We start from the raw sequence: 18,634 nt of genomic DNA on the forward strand, positions 1-18,634 counted from the left end.
AATGGAGTAATAGATTAACAAATTACAATACACAAGAACTAAACTTTGGTTAAGTGAATGCATTAGCTACTGAGTTGTCCAGATTAACAAACTACAGTGCACAAATCGCATGTCATCATCAGTAGCAAAATTCAGATTAACAGATTACTTCCATATGTCAATTTTAGAAGAAAAGGAACGAATTACTAGCATTGCATCTCTACTGAACTGAACATGTGGCAAATGACAAATGTTGTCTGATGTTGAACAAATGGCATGAAAGACATTGTCTGTCTAAACCTAGGAACACAGTCATTACTGTCTGTCTATCTAAACCTAATTGAACCTAGGCATTACTGTCTGTCTAAACCTAGTGCACAAACCTAATTGAACCTAATTGAACCTATGAACAAATGGCACTACTGAACCTAATTGAACCTAGGCATTACTGTCTGTCTAAACCTAGTGCACAAACCTGAAGTGTTGAGACACAAGACACGGTCGAGGGGAGGGAGGGATGGAATGGGGAGGAAGGGTGGAGAGGGAGGAAGGAGGAAGGAGGAGAGGTACTTGGGCGGGCGCGGCCGGTCGCCGGAGGGGTCGGGGTCGGGGTTGGGGTCGGGGTCGGCGGCGGCGGTGGCGTCGAAGGGATGGCTCGAGGGCGTCCGAGCTCGTCCGGGTCCTCGTAGTCGAAGAAGAAGACGGCGAGGGGCCAATGCGGGAAGGTTGTCGGCGATGGCAAGCTCGCGGAGGCGTCGGCGATGGCGGAGCTGCAGTGGTGGGGGCGCGGGGGCGGCGGCGCACGTAGGGGCGGCGGCATCGTGGGTCGGGGCAGCGCGCGGAGGGGGGGGGACTGGATCTGGCGAGAGGGGAGGACGAAGGGGTCGGGCGAGTTGGAGCTAGGGGGAAGATTACTAATGGCGCACCCTCGAGCGGTGCGCCATTAGAATGTTTTTTTATTATTTTTTATTAGAATGTTTTTATTATTTTTATACTAATGGCGCACCGTGGCACAGTGCGCCATTACTAGTTTAAACTAGTAATGGCGCACTATGCAACGGTGCGCCATTAGTAGTTTTGCAAAAAAGTAAAAAAAATACAGTAGTGGCGCACTCTATGGATGGTGCGCCATTAGTAGTACTAACTACTAATGGCGCACTCTGCCCGGATGCGCCATTAGTATGTTTGAAAAAATGAAAAAAAAACATTTTGTTACTAGTGGCGCACCGTGTGCCTGGTGCGCCATTAGTGTCTTCCACACTAATGGCGCATCTCCACATGGTGCGCCATTAGTATATACTAATGGCGCACCACATGTCTGGTGTGCCATTAGTGTCATTTCCATCTATAGCCCTTTTCCTAGTAGTGCCTTGGCCGCCCCCCCCTTGAGATCCAATCACTAGGGCCGGCGCCCCCCCTAGGGGCACTATATATAGTGGGGGGAGGGAGGGCAGCGGTACCCAAGCCCCTGGCGCCTCCCTCTCCCTCCCGTGACACCTCTCCCTCTCGCTGAGCTTGGCGAAGCCCTGCTGAGATCACCGTTGCTTCCACCACCACGCCGTCGTATTGCTGGATCTCCATCAACCTCTCCTTCCCCCTTGCTGGATCAAGAAGGAGGAGACGTCTTCCAAACCGTATGTGTGTTGAACGCGGAGGTGCCGTCCGTTCGGCGCTCGGTCATCGGTGATTTGGATCACGACGAGTACGACTCCATCAACCCCGTTCTCTTGAACGCTTCCGCTCACGATCTACAAGGGTATCTAGATGCACTCCCCTTTCCCTCATTGCTAGATAACTCCATAGATTGATCTTGGTGATGCGTAGAAAATTTTAAATTCTGCTACGTTCCCAAACAGTATGTATGTCTACCAACAGGAGAGGATGCAGGCCCCCACACATCAGAAAAGATAAGTTGCAAAGGCATGGTAGAGACACTAGTGGAAATTGGATACGGTAATTGATGACTTTTGGCCTTTTGACATGAATCACAAATAGTTTCAACATCAGGCTCACCAACATACGGGAGCTTATTTTTCCTAAGCAATCTTTTACTAAAGAAAATGAAGCATGTCCTAATCGATCGTACCATCATGTTGAAGACACTTTGGTGGCACTGATAACTTGTTTATTCAATCTTCTAATCTCCGGAATCAAGAGGTAAAGCCCACGGACGCATCTACCTCGTGTTGGAAATATGCCCTAGAGGCAATAATAAAATGGTTATTATTATATTTCTTTGTTCATGATAATTGTCTATTGTTCATGCTATAATTGTGTTATCCGGAAATCGTAATACATGTGTGAATACATAGACCACAACACGTCCCTAGTGAGCCTCTAGTTGACTAGCTCGCTGATCAAAGAATAGTCATGGTTTCCTGACTATGGACATTAGAAGTCATTGATAACGGGATCACATCATTAGGAGAATGATGTGATGGACAAGACCCAATCCTAAGCTTAGCTCAAAGATCGTGTAGTTCGTTTGTTGTAGCTTTTCTGAATGTCAAGTATCATTTCCTTGGACCATGAGATTGTGCAACTCCCGGATACCGTAGGAGTACCTTGGGTGTGCCAAACGTCACAACGTAACTGGGTGACTATAAAGGTACATTACAGGTATCTCCGAAAGTGTCTGTTGGGTTGGCACGAATCGAGACTGGGATTTGTCACTCCGTATGACGGAGAGGTATCTCTGGGCCCACTCGGTAATGCATCATCATAATGAGCTCAATGTGATCAAGTGGTTGATCACGGGATCATGCATTACGGTACGAGTAAAGTGACTTGCCGGTAACGAGACTGAACAAAGTATTGGAATACCGATGATCGAGTCTCGGGCAAGTAACGTACCGATTGACAAAGGGAACTGTATACGGATTGATTGAATCCTCGACATCGTGGTTCATCCGATGAGATCATCGTGGAGCATGTGGGAGCCAACATGGGTATCCAGATCCCGCTGTTGGTTATTGACCAGAGAGGCTTCTCGGTCATGTCTGCATGTCTCCCGAACCCGCAGGGTCTACACACTGAAGGTTCGGTGACGCTAGGGTTGTAGAGATATCAGCACACGGTAACCCGAAAGTTTTTCGGAGTCCTGGATGAGATCCCGGACGTCACGAGGAGTTCCGGAATGGTCCGGAGGTAAATATTTATATATAGGAAGTCCAGTTTCGGCCATCGGGAAGGTTTCGGGGTCACCGGTATTGTACCGGGACCACCGAAAGGGTCCCAGGGGTCCACCAGGTGGGGCCACCTGTCCCGGAGGGCCCCATGGGCTGAAGTGGGAGGGGAACCAGCCCCTAGTGGGCTGGTACGCCCCCCTTGGGCCTCCCCTGCGCCTAGGGTTGGAAACCCTAGGGGTGGGGGGCGCCACCCTTACCTTGGGGGGCAAGGCACCCCCTTTGGCCGCCGCCCCCTAGGAGATTGGATCTCCTAGGGCCTGCGCCCCCCCTAGGCACCCTATATATAGTGGGGGGGAGGGATGGCCGCGCACCCCAAGCCCCTGGCCTCTCCCTCTCCCTCCCGTGACACTCCTCCGTCTCCCAGCGCTTGGCGAAGCCCTACCGAGATCACCGTTGCTTCCACCACCACGCCGTCGTGCTGCTGGATCTCCATCAAACTCTCCTTCCCCCTTGCTGGATCAAGTTGGAGGAGACGTCTTCCCAACCGTACGTGTGTTGAACTCGGAGGTGCTGTCCGTTCGGCACTTGGTCATCGGTGATTTGAATCACGTCGAGTACGACTCCATCAACCCCGTTCTCTTGAACGCTTCCGCTCGTGATCTACAAGGGTATGTAGATGCACTCCTCTTTACCTCGTTGCTAGATGACTCCATAGATTGATCTTGGTGATGCGTAGAAAATTTTAAAATTCTGCTACGTTCCCCAACAGTGGCATCATGAGCTAGGTCTATGCGTAGTTACTATGCACGAGTAGAACACAAAGTAGTTGTGGGCATCGATATTGTCAATTTGCTTGCCGTTACTAGTCTTATCTTGATTCGGCGGCATCGTGGGATGAAGCGGCCCGGACCAACCTTACACGTACGCTTTCGTGAGACCGGTTCCACCGACTGACATGCTCTAGTTGCATAAGGTGGCTGGCGGGTGTCTGTCTGTCCCACTTTAGTCGGATCAGATTCGATGAACAGGGTCCTTATGAAGGGTAAATAGAAATTGGCAATTCACGTTGTGGATTTGGCGTAGGTAAGAAACGTTCTTGCTAGAAACCTATAGCATCCACGGAAAAAACTTGCAACAACAGTTAGAGGACGTCTAACTTGTTTTTGCATCAAGTGTTTTGTGATGTGATATGGCCAAAGGATGTGATGAATGATATATGTGATGTATGAGATGATCATGTTCTTGTAATAGGAATCACGACTTGCATGTCGATGAGTATGACAACCTGCAGGAGCCATAGGAGTTGTCTTTATTTATTTATGACCTGCGTGTCAACATAAACGTCATGTAATTACTTTACTTTATTGCTAAAGCGTTAGCCATAGTAGTAGAAGTAATAGATGATGAGACAACTTCAAGAAGACACGATGATGGAGATCATGGTGTCATGCCGGTGACAACGATGATCATGGAGCCCCGAAGATGGAGATCAAAGGAGCAAATGATATTGGCCATATCATGTCACTATTTGATTGCATGTGATGTTTATCATGTTTTACATCTTATTTGCTTAGAACGACGGTAGCTTAAATAAGATGATCCCTCGTAAGAATTTCAAGAAAGTGTTCCCCCTAACTGTGAACCGTTGCGAAGGTTCGTTGTTTCGAAGCACCACGTGATGATCGGGTGTGATAGATTCTAATGTTCGAATACAATGGGTGTAAGCCAGATTTATACACACAATACACTTAGGTTGACTTGACGAGCCTAGCATGTACAGACATGGCCTCGGAACACAGAAGACCGAAAGGTCGAGCATGAGTCGTATAGAAGATATGATCAACATGAAGATGTTCACCGATGTTGACTAGTCCGTCTCACGTGATGATCGGACACGGCCTAGTTAACTCGGATCATGTTATACTTAGATGACTAGAGGGATGTCTATCTGAGTGGAAGTTCATTGAATAATTTGATTAGATGAACTTAATTATCATGAACTTAGTCTAAATCTTTACAATATGTCTTGTAGATCAAATGGTCAACGTTGTCCTCAACTTCAACACGTTCCTAGAGAAAACCAAGTTGAAAGACGATGGCAGAAACTATACGGACTGGGTCCGGAACCTGAGGATCATCCTCATAGTTGCCAAGAAAGATTATGTCCTAGAAGCACCGCTAGGTGACGCACCCGTCCCACAGAACCAAGACGTTATGAACGCTTGGCAGACACGTGCTGATGATTACTCCCTCGTTCAGTGCGGCATGCTTTACAGCTTAGAACCGGGGCTCCAAAAGCGTTTTGAGAGACGCGAAGCATATGAGATGTTCGAAGAGCTGAAAATGGTTTTTCAAGCTCATGCCCGGGTCGAGAGATATGAAGTCTCCGACAAGTTCTTCAGCTGTAAGATGGAGGAAAATAGTTCTGTCAGTGAGCACATACTCAAAATGTCTGGGTTGCATAACCGCTTGACTCAGCTGGGAGTTAATCTCCCGGATGACGTGGTCATTTACAGAATCCTTCAGTCGCTTCCACCGAGCTACAAGAGCTTTGTGATGAACTTCAATATGCAGGGGATGGAAAAGACTATTCCTGAAGTATTTGCAATGCTGAAATCAGCAGAGGTAGAAGTCAAAAAGGAACATCAAGTGTTGATGGTGAATAAAACCACTAAGTTCAAGAAAGTCAAGGGTAAGAAGAACTTCAAGAAGGACGGCAAGGGAGTTTCCGCGCCCGGTAAGCAAGCTGCCGGGAAGAAGCCAAAGAATGGACCCAAGCCCGAGACTGAGTGTTTTTATTGCAAGGGAAGTGGTCACTGGAAGCGGAACTGCCCCAAATACTTAGCGGACAAGAAGGCCGGCAACACAAAAGGTATATGTGATATACATGTAATTGATGTGTACCTTACCAGTACTCGTAGTAGCTCCTGGGTATTTGATACCGGTGCAGTTGCTCACATTTGTAACTCAAAGCAGGAGCTGCGGAATAAACGGAGACTGGCGAAGGACGAGGTGATGATGCGCGTCGGGAATGGTTCCAAGGTCGATGTGATCGCCGTCGGCACGCTACCTCTACATTTACCTACGGGGTTAGTTTTAAACCTCAATAATTGTTATTTAGTGCCAGCTTTGAGCATGAACATTGTATCAGGATCTCGTTTAATACGAGATGGCTACTCATTTAAATCCGAGAATAATGGTTGTTCTATTTATATGAGAGAGATGTTTTATGATCATGCTCCGATGGTGAATGGTTTATTCTTAATGAATCTCGAGCGTAATGCTACACATATTCATAGTGTGAATACCAAAAGATGTAAGGTTGATAATGATAGTCCCACATACTTGTGGCACTGCCGCCTTGGTCACATAGGTGTCAAACGCATGAAGAAGCTCCATGCAGATGGACTTTTAGAGTCTCTTGATTACGAATCATTTGACACGTGCGAACCATGCCTCATGGGTAAAATGACCAAGACTCCGTTCTCAGGAACAATGGAGCGAGCAACCAACTTATTGGAAATCATACATACTGATGTGTGCGGTCCAATGAGTGTTGAGGCTCGCGGTGGCTATCGTTATGTTTTCACCCTCACTGATGACTTGAGTAGATATGGGTATGTCTACTTAATGAAACACAAGTCTGAGACCTTTGAAAAGTTCAAGGAATTTTAGAGTGAGGTTGAGAATCAACGTGACAGGAAAATCAAGTTCTTGCGATTAGATCGTGGGGGAGAATACTTGAGTCACGAATATGGCACACACTTAAGAAAATATGGAATAGTTTCACAACTCATGCCCCCTGGAACACCTCAGCGTAATGGTGTGCCGAATGTCGTAATCGCACTCTATTGGATATGGTGCGATCTATGATGTCTCTTACTGATTTACCGCTGTCATTTTGGGGCTATGCTTTAGAGACTACCGCATTCACTTTAAATAGGGCTCCGTCAAAATTCGTTGAGACGACACCATATGAATTATGGTTTGGGAAGAAACCTAGGCTGTCGTTTCTAAAAGTTTGGGGATGCGATGCTTATGTCAAGAAACTTCAACCTGAAAAGCTCGAACCCAAATCGGAAAAATGCGTCTTCATAGGATACCCTAAAGAAACTGTTGGGTATACCTTCTACCTCAGATCCGAAGGCAAGATCTTTGTTGCCAAGAATGGGTCCTTTCTAGAGAAAGAGTTTCTCTCGAAAGAAATAAGTGGGACGAAAGTAGAACTTGATGAAGTATTGCCTCTTGAACCGGTAAGTGGCGCAGCTCAAGAAAATGTTCCTGAGGTGCCTGCACCGACTAGAGAGGAAGTTAATGATGATGATCATGAAACTTCAGATCAAGTTACTACTGAACTTCGTAGGTCCACGAGGACACGTTCCGCACCAGAGTGGTACGGTAACCCTGTCTTGGAAATCATGTTGTTAGACAATGGTGAACCTTCGAACTATGAAGAAGCGATGGCGGGCCCGGATTCCGACAAATGGCTGGAAGCCATGAAATCCGAGATAGGATCCATGTATGAAAACAAAGTATGGACTTTGACTGACTTGCCCGATGATCGGCGAGCCATAGAAAATAAATGGATCTTTAAGAAGAAGACAGACGCGGATGGTAATGTGACCATCCATAAAGCTCGGCTTGTCGCTAAGGGTTATCGACAAGTTCAAGGGGTTGAGTACGATGAGACTTTCTCACCCATAGCGAAGCTGAAGTCGGTCCGAATCATGTTAGCAATTGCCGCATTCTATGATTATGAGATATGGCAAATGGACGTCAAAACAGCATTCCTTAATGGTTTCCTTAAGGAAGAATTGTATATGATGCAGCCAGAAGGTTTTGTCGATCCTAAGAATGCTGACAAGGTGTGCAAGCTCCAACGCTCAATTTATGGGCTTGTGCAAGCATCTCGGAGTTGGAACATTCGTTTTGATGAGATGATCAAAGCGTTTGGGTTTATGCAGACTTATGGAGAAGCCTGCATTTACAAGAAAGTGAGTAGGAGCTCTGTAGCATTTCTCATATTGCATGTAGATGACATACTGTTGATGGGAAATGATATAGAATTCTTGGAAAGCATAAAGGCCTACTTGAACAAGTATTTTTCAATGAAGGACCTTGGAGAAGCTGCTTATATATTAGGCATCAAGATCTATAGAGATAGATCGAGACGCCTCATTGGTCTTTCACAAAGTACGTACCTTGACAAGATATTGAAGAAGTTCAAAATGGATCAGTCAAAGAAGGGGTTCTTGCCTGTATTGCAAGGTATGAGATTGAGCATGGCTCAATGCCCAACCACGGCAGAAGATAGAGAGAAGATGAGTGTCGTCCCCTATGCCTCGGCCATAGGGTCTATCATGTATGCTATGTTGTGTACCAGACCTGATGTAAACCTTGCCGTAAGTTTGGTAGGAAGGTACCAAAGTAATCCCGGCATGGAACACTGGACAGCGGTCAAGAATATCCTGAAGTACCTGAAAAGGACTAAGGAAATGTTTCTCGTTTATGGAGGTGACGAAGAGCTCGTCGTAAAGGGTTACGTCGATGCTAGCTTCGACACAGATCTGGATGACTCTAAGTCACAAACCGGATACATGTATATTTTGAATGGTGGGGCAGTAAGCTGGTGCAGTTGCAAGCAAAGCATTGTGGCGGGATCTACATGTGAAGCGGAGTACATGGCAGCCTCGGAGGCAGCACAAGAAGCAGTCTGGGTGAAGGAGTTCATTACCGACCTAGGAGTCATACCCAATGCGTCGGGCCCGATGACTCTCTTCTGTGACAACACTGGAGCTATTGCCCTTGCCAAGGAGCCCAGGTTTCACAGGAAGACCAGGCATATCAAGCGTCGCTTCAACTCCATTCGTGAAAGTGTTCAAAATGGAGACATAGAGATTTGTAAAGTGCATACGGACCTGAATGTAGCAGATCCGTTGACTAAACCTCTCCCTAGAGCAAAACATGATCAACACCAGAACTGCATGGGTGTTCGATTCATCACAATGTAACTAGAATATTGACTCTAGTGCAACTGGGAGACTATTGGAAATATGCCCTAGAGGCAATAATAAAATGGTTATTATTATATTTCTTTGTTCATGATAATTGTCTATTGTTCATGCTATAATTGTGTTATCCGGAAATCGTAATACATGTGTGAATACATAGACCACAACACGTCCCTAGTGAGCCTCTAGTTGACTAGCTCGTTGATCAAAGGATAGTCATGGTTTCCTGACTATGGACATTAGATGTCATTGATAACGGGATCACATCATTAGGAGAATGATGTGATGGACAAGACCCAATCCTAAGCTTAGCTCAAAGATCGTGTAGTTCGTTTGCTGTAGCTTTTCTGAATGTCAAGTATCATTTCCTTGGACCATGAGATTGTGCAACTCCCGGATACCGTAGGAGTACCTTGGGTGTGCCAAACGTCACAACGTAACTGGGTGACTATAAAGGTACATTACAGGTATCTACGAAAGTGTCTGTTGGGTTGGCACGAATCGAGACTGGGATTTGTCACTCCGTATGACGGAGAGGTATCTCTGGGCCCACTCGGTAATGCATCATCATAATGAGCTCGATGTGATCAAGTGGTTGATCATGGGATCATGCATTACGGTACGAGTAAAGTCGCTTGCCGGTAACGAGACTGAACAAAGTATTGGGATACCGACGATCGAGTCTCGGGCAAGTAACGTACCGATTAACAAAGGGAATTGTATACGGATTGATTGAATCCTCGACATCGTGGTTCATCCGATGAGATCATCGTGGAGCATGTGGGAGCCAACATGGGTATCCAGATCCCGCTGTTGGTTATTGACCAGAGAGGCTTCTTGGTCATGTCTGCATGTCTCCCGAACCCGTAGGGTCTACACACTTTAGGTTCGGTGACGCTAGGGTTGTAGAGATATTAGCACACGGTAACCCGAAAGTTGTTTGGAGTCCCGGATGAGATCCCGGACGTCACGAGGAGTTCCGGAATGGTCCGGAGGTAAAGATTTATATATAGGAAGTCCAGTTTCGGCCATCGGGAAGGTTTCGGGGTCACCGGTATTGTACCGAGACCATCGGAAGGGGCCCGGGGGTCCACCGGGTGGGGCCACCTGTCCCGAAGGGCCCCATGGGCTGAAGTGGGAGGGGAACCAGCCCCTAGTGGGCTGGTGCGCCCCCCTTGGGCCTCCCCCTGCGCCTAGGGTTGGAAACCCTAGGGATGGGGGGCGCCACCCTTGCCTTGGGGGGCAAGGCACCCCCTTTGGCCGCCGCCCCCTTAGGAGATTGGATCTCCTAGGGCCGGCGCCCCCCTAGGCACCCTATATATAGTGGGGGGGAGGGAGGGCTGCGCACCCCAAGCCCCTGGCCTCTCCCTCTCCCTCCCGTGACACTCCTCCGTCTCCCAGCGCTTGGCGAAGCCCTGCCGAGATCACCGTTGCTTCCACCACCACGCCGTCGTGCTGCTGGATCTTCATCAACCTCTCCTTCCCCCTTGCTGGATCAAGTTGGAGGAGACGTATTCCCAACCGTACGTGTGTTGAACGCGGAGGTGCTGTCCGTTCGGCACTTGGTCATCGGTGATTTGAATCACGTCGAGTACGACTCCATCAACCCCGTTCTCTTGAACGCTTCCGCTCGTGATCTACAAGGGTATGTAGATGCACTCCTCTTTCCCTCGTTGCTAGATGACTCCATAGATTGATCTTGGTGATGCGTAGAAAATTTTAAAATTCTGCTACGTTCCCCAACACCTCGATATAGCACCTTCCTCGTTGCCTGATCCTTGATCAAAAAGAAGAAGGGGTGAAACTCAAGAAAGACATGATTGTCAATGGCAATGCGATGAACGGAGAGAAGATTTTTAGACGCAGTAGGGACATGCAAAAAATTTCGGAGATGAATATTTCTATGAGGGGTTTTAACAACTGAATGACCAATGTGACTAATTTTCATACCTTCTCCACTTGCAGTGTGGATGTGATCTTTACCACGGTACTTCTCTCGCATAGTCACCTTGTCAAGCTCGCCGGTGATGTGGTTTGTGGCACCGCCGTCAACATACCAGTTGGTGTCGACACCGTAGGAACCATCAGTAGCCCCAGCCACCTTCTCATCTTGAGAGGAATCATCATCATCTTCATCAAAGCGATACTAGCAGTCCTTGGCAGAGTGTCCCGGCTTCCCCCAGATTTGGCATCTGATCGTGTCAGACCGAGACCTGCTGTTGGAGGAGCTGCCGTTGAGCCGACCCTTGTTGTTGGTGTAGGAGGGCCGGCCGCCGCCGTTGCGTGCAGAGTTGCTGCTGCTGTTTTTTCCTCCGTCGCCGCTGCCCTTGCTGTTCCGTGGAGGGCCTCGATGACGTGATCCCCTGCCACGGCCGCGGGTGGCAGCGTTGGCAGAGGATTTGAAGCCGCCTCCTGCGCCTGCTCCTTGGTAGATGGCCACCCTTTGATCGAAGTTGCTCATCATAGAGAACAACTCATCAAGGGTGACCGGATGACCCGAGCATCGAGGGCGGAGACTAGCGGTTGGTACTCCATGTCCAACCCGTTGAGGATGTAGGAGATCAATTCGTCATCTTGCAGGGGCTTGCCTGCTGCAGCTAGTTCGTCGGTGAAACCCCGCATGTATGCGAAGTAGGAGGCCACCGACTGCTGTTCCTTCTGCGTGTTCGTGAGCGACACGCGGATGTTGTTGACGCGAGACAGCCATGTGGACAAGAACATGCTCGCCAACGCTACCCAGAGTTCCTGTGCGTGGGCGATCGAGGTCACCTGCACAAGCACTTCTTTGGAGAGGTTATTCAAAAGGTAACCAAGCACCTGCTGATCCTCTCGGATCCAAACCGAGTGAAGCGGGTTGGGGATGGTCTCCTCCTTGCCATCCTTGTCCTTGTTGACGACGACCTTGGCTGGCTCTGGCATGCTGCCGTCCACGTAGCCGAAGAACCCTGCCCCCCGAAGCTGTGGTGTGATCTGGGTACGCCATAGGACGTAGTTGGTTCGGGTGAGGCGCTCGGTGATCTGGCCAGAAAGGGTGGAGTTGGCGGCACTCGAAGACATGGCTGTGTTTCGGTGGTAGGAGGAGGTGATCGCTAGATGGGAAGAGTTAGGCTCTGATTATCATGTGGGCAACGTTGTACCCTAGCTCTGGGCGACGCCTGCATGTTAAATAGCCAGGGGCGCGACTCCCTGGATATCGTACAAGAGGTTGAGATTACAATCTTGGGAGAGAGGGAAGAGATATCTAGTTACACAAGATAACAGAGAATATAAAGTACCTATCTCTATCCCTGTCTCTAGTCTTCTGGTACAAGGAAAGGAGGCCGGCTAGGCCGGGTGACACGATGCATGTGTGTCGTTTGACAGATCACATTAAATTGTCAAGGTAAACCATTTTCTGGCAATCAAGACCCTGACCTTTACCGACAGTTACAGGCTATCAATTTCATTGCCCTATGTTGCTTAGCAGATTTGTATCAGCACTTGGCGTCCCCAACAATTACTTTAATCAGGAGAGTAGCCGGAAACCTTTCCCTTACAGAAAGTTTTTTCTTTCAACTTTAAGCAAAAGATAGAAGTCGGTTTTTTTTTGCGGGGCAGATAAAAGTCGATTTGAAGGTGAAATTAGGATAGAAGGAATTCAAGAATTTGTGTGTGACTGATGGAGGTGGGGAATCAGGTTCAAGCAACAAAGATTAAGGGCTGGAAAATCTTTGGTTGAACGAAATTGGGCGATCAGGGAGGGAGTGTGTGAGCCGTTCGTGTGCAGAGGACAGGGGAGGAAACTACAGCTAGAGAAAGGGGAGCGGAAGGGATTAGGGGAAGGGGAAAACTAACAAAAGGACTAGATCGGGAAGGGAATCGACTAGTGGGGGAGAGATCAGGACGGAAGTGCTTACAACGATTCTGCAGATCGGAAGGGATTAGGAATCTACTCCGCGAGCTTGTTGCTGGGAAGAACGGATACGTTCGAGGACGAGGTGAAAGGTTGATGGAGCTAGGGGATTAGCCCAATATCGATTTTGAACTGGATGAAGAAGATCAGTGGGAGGGAGGTGTCGGCATCAACGCCACTGACTTCTGTACACCAGTCGCCGGACGATCGCCGAAAATTCTCCACATAGGCAGTCATTCTTTCTCGAAAGGCCAGGTCCGCCACTGACTTCTGTACACCAGTGTACAATACAAATAGAGAGATCCCGAAGTTCAGCACTCAAGCTAAAAACTGCAGAAAAAAGATACAAGCCAATATTGATGCAAAGGCACGTTAATTCCGTGAGACACTATCACATAGTAGCTCCCGTGGATCCACTAGTCGTCGACCGCCGGAGGAACTGCAGCCTGCTGGTCAGCGACCCAGACCCATATGCGGAGGCTGGAGATGAACCTCTCAAGATGACGGTGCACCTGACGGCACTGCGGTTGACCGCTACTCGCTGCTACGTGTAGAACTGAAGCCTCTATGTTGCTCATTTGGTTAACCACTGCGCTACCAAATATATGCTGCGACTAGATTACCGATATCTCCCAATCCCAATACATTACTTATACCACAATATGCATGCATTGATGCTGATACATGTGACACTGGTCCATTGCTTTATACTGTGAATTCTGACTTATTTGTTTACTAAAGCTCGTGTGCTCTACTATATAGCCCCTCAAACTCTATTGATGTACAGATATTGTACTATGGCTAAGGTTTTGCCAATTATGTCTATCAATTGCCACGATTTAATTGTACCAGTTGATACGTAGCACATGGCATGCATCCTAGTACTATGGTAAGTTGTTCTAAAGCCACAAGCCCACAAGGCTTGCAGTACGCGCGCATATGTGTGTGCGTGATCTAAAGTAAACACGGTTAGGCTACTTATAATGGGAGTATGATAGGTAGTATAATGCATGCCAACTAAGCAATTTTGATGAGGTGGCATAGAAATAAATGAAGAAAGAGAGGCTTGAGTATCATATCATGATACCGTATCATATTAAATGATATACTACTTTGTGTCATGCATAGCAATAAATATGATCCTCTATGACACCAACTTATGATACTATACATTAGGGATGTAGTATTATAAACTAGTATCATATGCATGATACTAATATATGATACTCCCCATTACAACCAGGACCCTGAATTAAAAATTAGGCAAAAAAATTGATGACGATGGACGATATAATTGCAAAATAGGCGTAATTGGTGATAGGGGGTCATTTGTACAGGATGCATCTATTAATTTCTCACATGCAAATAAGGAAGCCAGTGTGCACATTACGAAACAGTAAAACTGAACCATCTATGAGACATCACAACGTTTTTTTGGACATAAGTGACTTCGTCGAAGCAAGTCCCCGTCACCGAATCGTTTTTCTCTCGTGCTAGCGAGGCAAAGTCCCAGGCGACTCGTCTAAGGTTTCCTTAGCCTCTCGCCGGTGCCACCTTTGGTCCGCTTTGTCTCCTATGGTCCTAGGACCATGGAGGCGCGGTAGATCCGGGCATTTGCCGACGAGAGGGCTCCGTTTTTAGGTGTTTTTTTTTCCTGTTTTGTTCGGGTTTGTGCCATGCTCAAGAAGATGAGACGGGGGCGACTTCTTGAAGATGAAATAAAGTTCTCCCCGTCTAGCCTTTGTCCTGGTGGTGCTTCTAGCATCTTCAGGGGGCGTGTGGAGGTGTGTCTCCGACGGATCTCGTGGGATTCGGTCGGCGTTTGTCTTAGATATGGATCTGATCTTTGTTCGTCCATGTCAGTGTGTCTGCAGCTTAGATCCTTCCGATCTATAATTCTCTTCATCGGCGGCGGTTGCTGTTCTAGTGCGCTGGTCCTATTGGGCCTTAGCACGACGACTTCCCAATCGACTGTCTACTACAATAAGGTTTGCCCGGCTCCGATGAGGGAGTGGGGATGACGGCGGCGCGTCTTCTGCTCGGTCCAGTGATTGTAATCGTCGCTGGGTGGTCTACGGACCTATATGTAATTTTTTACTTCTGGTGTTCTTTGTACTACCTTCACTAGTAGAAAAATGACCTTACGTTCACCTCATTAGTCCCGGTTCAATTACGGCCCGGTACTAATGGTACCATTAGTCCTGGTTCCAACGGCTATGCATTAGTCCCGGTTCATTTGTGACCTATAGTCCTGGTTTGTGTCACAAACCGGGACGAAAGGGGTGGTGGCAGGCTGGCGTCAGACCGGGGCCCCACAAGCCCCTTTAGTCCCAGTTTGTGACACAAACCGGGACTATGGGTTAGACCTTTAGTCCGGGTTGTAGCCACCAACCGAGACTATCCCGGTTGGTGGCTCTAACCCGGACTATGGGTTAGACCTTTAGTCCGGGTTGTAGCCACCAACCGAGACTATCCCGGTTGGTGGCTCTAACCCCCCCCCCTATCGCCTTGTCAGTAAAAAAAAAGAAAATGATAAAATCTTCAAAAATTAAAATCCTTCGAGATGTAGTTATGTTACTACATCTACTAGTTAGGGAAATTCAAAAACATAAATTTCGACATGTTTTGCAAAAAAGTGTTATGAAAAAGTAAAAGTGTCGAAAAAACGTATAATATATCAAAATGTTCAGCACGAAAATGCGGTTCTGATTTCGACAGCCGTAGACCATTTTGCAAAATTTTAGAATCCTCAAATTTTGAAAGGAAACAAAGTTATGCTCAAATTTTAGTTTTTTTGAATTTTGGTTAAATCTGGTCCAACTGTGATCAAACTATGGTCAAACTACTTATTCAAAAAATATTAGTGTTACTAAATAATTATTCAAGAATATTAGTGTTACTAAATAATTATTTCAATTTTTTTGAATTTTGGTCAAATCTGGTTAAACTATGGTCAAACTACTTATTCAAGAAATATTAGTGTTACTAAATAATTATTATTTTTTAGAATAATAGTTTCAAACTCAAACGGTGAAAGGTGTGACTTCATGCTCAAGCTAAACTCCTGAGGGTTAATAGGATTGACAGCTTACTATTGTTAGAAAAAACAACAAGTGCAGACTAAGAAACTAAGGGGAATAGAACTCGGAAGTTAAGCGTGCTCAGACTGGAGTAGTGAGAGGATGGGTGACCGGCCGGGAAGTTAGACGATTTGGAATGAGTGCTCCACACTTGAGCAGTGATGAGCGGTGATTAGAGATTAAGTCATCAAATAATTCAGAAATTTGAAAATTGGGAAAAAAATTGAAATTTGTTTTCAAAAAAATTCAAAAAAAAATCCTTTAGTCCCAACCGGGACTAAAGGTCCCCCAGCCCCCGGTACGGGCTCATGCCACATGGTGGGCCTTTGGTCCCGAGTCGTGTTGAACCGGGACTAAAAGAGGGGACCTTTAGTCTCTCCACCCTTTAGTGCCGGTTGCAGAACCGGGACTAAAGCTCGTTTCTGCACTAGTGCTTGACAGTTAATAAATAGATTGAAAGTTTTTTCGAAAAAAAAAGAGACATCACAACGTTTTAGCATCGTCAGCCGTCAGATCAACCATAGTAACGGAGAAATCGCTTCGTGTCACACCAAGCATCGCTTGTTGTTTTCATCTCGTCATGATCCATTCGTCATCTCGTCATGAAAAGAAAGTCACTCGACTTGAAGTATCTAGCCACTGGGAGCTTCTTTAACAGAAGGTTATTGTCCGACCTTAATTACAAGGCTTATACAGATTCGAGGTTCAGCGCATGGTCAAGTGACAACAAGGAAGCGGCGCAGTGCTCAAGCTAGAAACTACATACAGAAAGAAAGATAGAAGCCAGTGTTGTTGCAAAGGCGCGTATTCCGTACCGGAGCAGTGCTACACGGACGATGCTTGCGAGCCGAAATTTACACGACAGGCCATATCCACCATTCATGAGCAAGTCTGAACAGACGCTGGCGCGTATTCCGTTCCATGAATCTCTACCACGCAGTAGCTCGGGTGGCTCCACTACCGCTAGCCCCGCATGCCCCGAGCCCCCGAGGAACTGCTGCCGGTTGTTCCGTGGTTTGGGCGTCTTGGGCCCTTGGCGCGGAGGGTGGATATGCAACTCCCAAGATGCCACAGCTTCTGTCGTTATTGTGGTGAACCGCTTCGTGTACTCAAGAAGGCTCTACATGGGAAATTTGGTTAAGTAATGCGCTACCAAATATATGCTGGCACCAGATTACTGATGTCTCTCGGTCCTAATACATTACGTATACCACACCGTGCATCGATCGACGGCGATACATGCGACTGTGTTCACATTCCTCATGGTCTGAATTTTGGTTCTGTAATAATGCTCTCGTTGCTCTACTATATAGCCCCTCGATCTCTATTGATGTACATGTATTGTACTACCGGCTAAGTTTGTGCCAGCTATGAATATCAAATTTCCACGATTCGATTGTACCAGTTGACAGGTAGCACATGAGATGCATATTGTACGATCAGTCATTCTAAAGGCGCAAGATTCATGATACGTAGGCACATATGCGTGAACTAAGGTAAACATGGAGAGAGGATCTTGAATTAACAATTAGGTAATATAAATTTTGACTAAATGATGGACCGCATGACAGCAAAATGAGGGTAACCTATGAACAAATCTATAACTGGATGGTTAGGAGGATAGTGATATTCCAACACATCAAAGTTCAAATTCTGGTGCTTGCATTTTTCTGGATTTCTCGCCGCCGGTAACTCCAATCTGTTGCCGCACTCCACCATGTGGCACGGGATGTGGAGCTCGGGCCGCCGCGCCGGGGGTCGGGATTACCCCGAGCGGCAGCGGTGCGTCCAAGCTGACGGCGCGAGGAAGTGAGCCACCCGGAAGTACATGAACCGCGGCCTAGAGCCGCTGCCGTCGCTCCTCCGCCGCGAGACGAAGGAGTACGACCGCAGGCAGGCGTGGCTCTCCCCCGGCGCGGGCAGCTCCACCGGGGGGGGGGGGGGGGTCCAGCTCCCATACGCCGCTCACGCCAATGAAAGGGAGCCGGAGGAGCTTCTGCTGCTCCGCACGGTGAAGAGGGAGCTGAAGGCGCAGCCGGAGCGACGGGGCGCTGGTGTCATTGGGCCGGACGATTTCCTCCCCCCGGCGGAGGCTAAACTCACTTTATAGGTCCACGATATAAGGGGTCTGCTAAAGATGCTCTTATAGGGGGCGCTAGTACAAACTGTATGGATTATTTTCTCACATCGGCGGAACTTAGTTGGGGATTTTTTGGGGGGCTGTTTAGATTAGAATTTTGTTAGTTCACATATGGAATTTTCTCTGCAAAGAAAGCTGTGCATGTGTTAACAACACAACGGTGCATGCACAGCTAGTGCTAGTGCTACATACAGAAACCCAATGAGCTTACTTGTCAGGCTCTGTGGCCGCACTTGCAAGTACAGTATGAACCGCGGACTTCTCCACCCCCGATGCGATTACGAATACGAACTCGATGCGTACACCTGCAACCCCATCTTTCCCCACCGTAGCTGTTTATTTCTGCTGCCCCCGCGGAGCATCGCTACCCTTCTTCGATCTCAACCGCGGCCGTGAAGGGGCGC

Source organism: Triticum urartu, chromosome 2A (assembly GCF_056163025.1).
Source record: "Triticum urartu cultivar PI428250 chromosome 2A, HENAU_Tu73, whole genome shotgun sequence".
Lineage (NCBI taxonomy): Eukaryota > Viridiplantae > Streptophyta > Magnoliopsida > Poales > Poaceae > Triticum > Triticum urartu.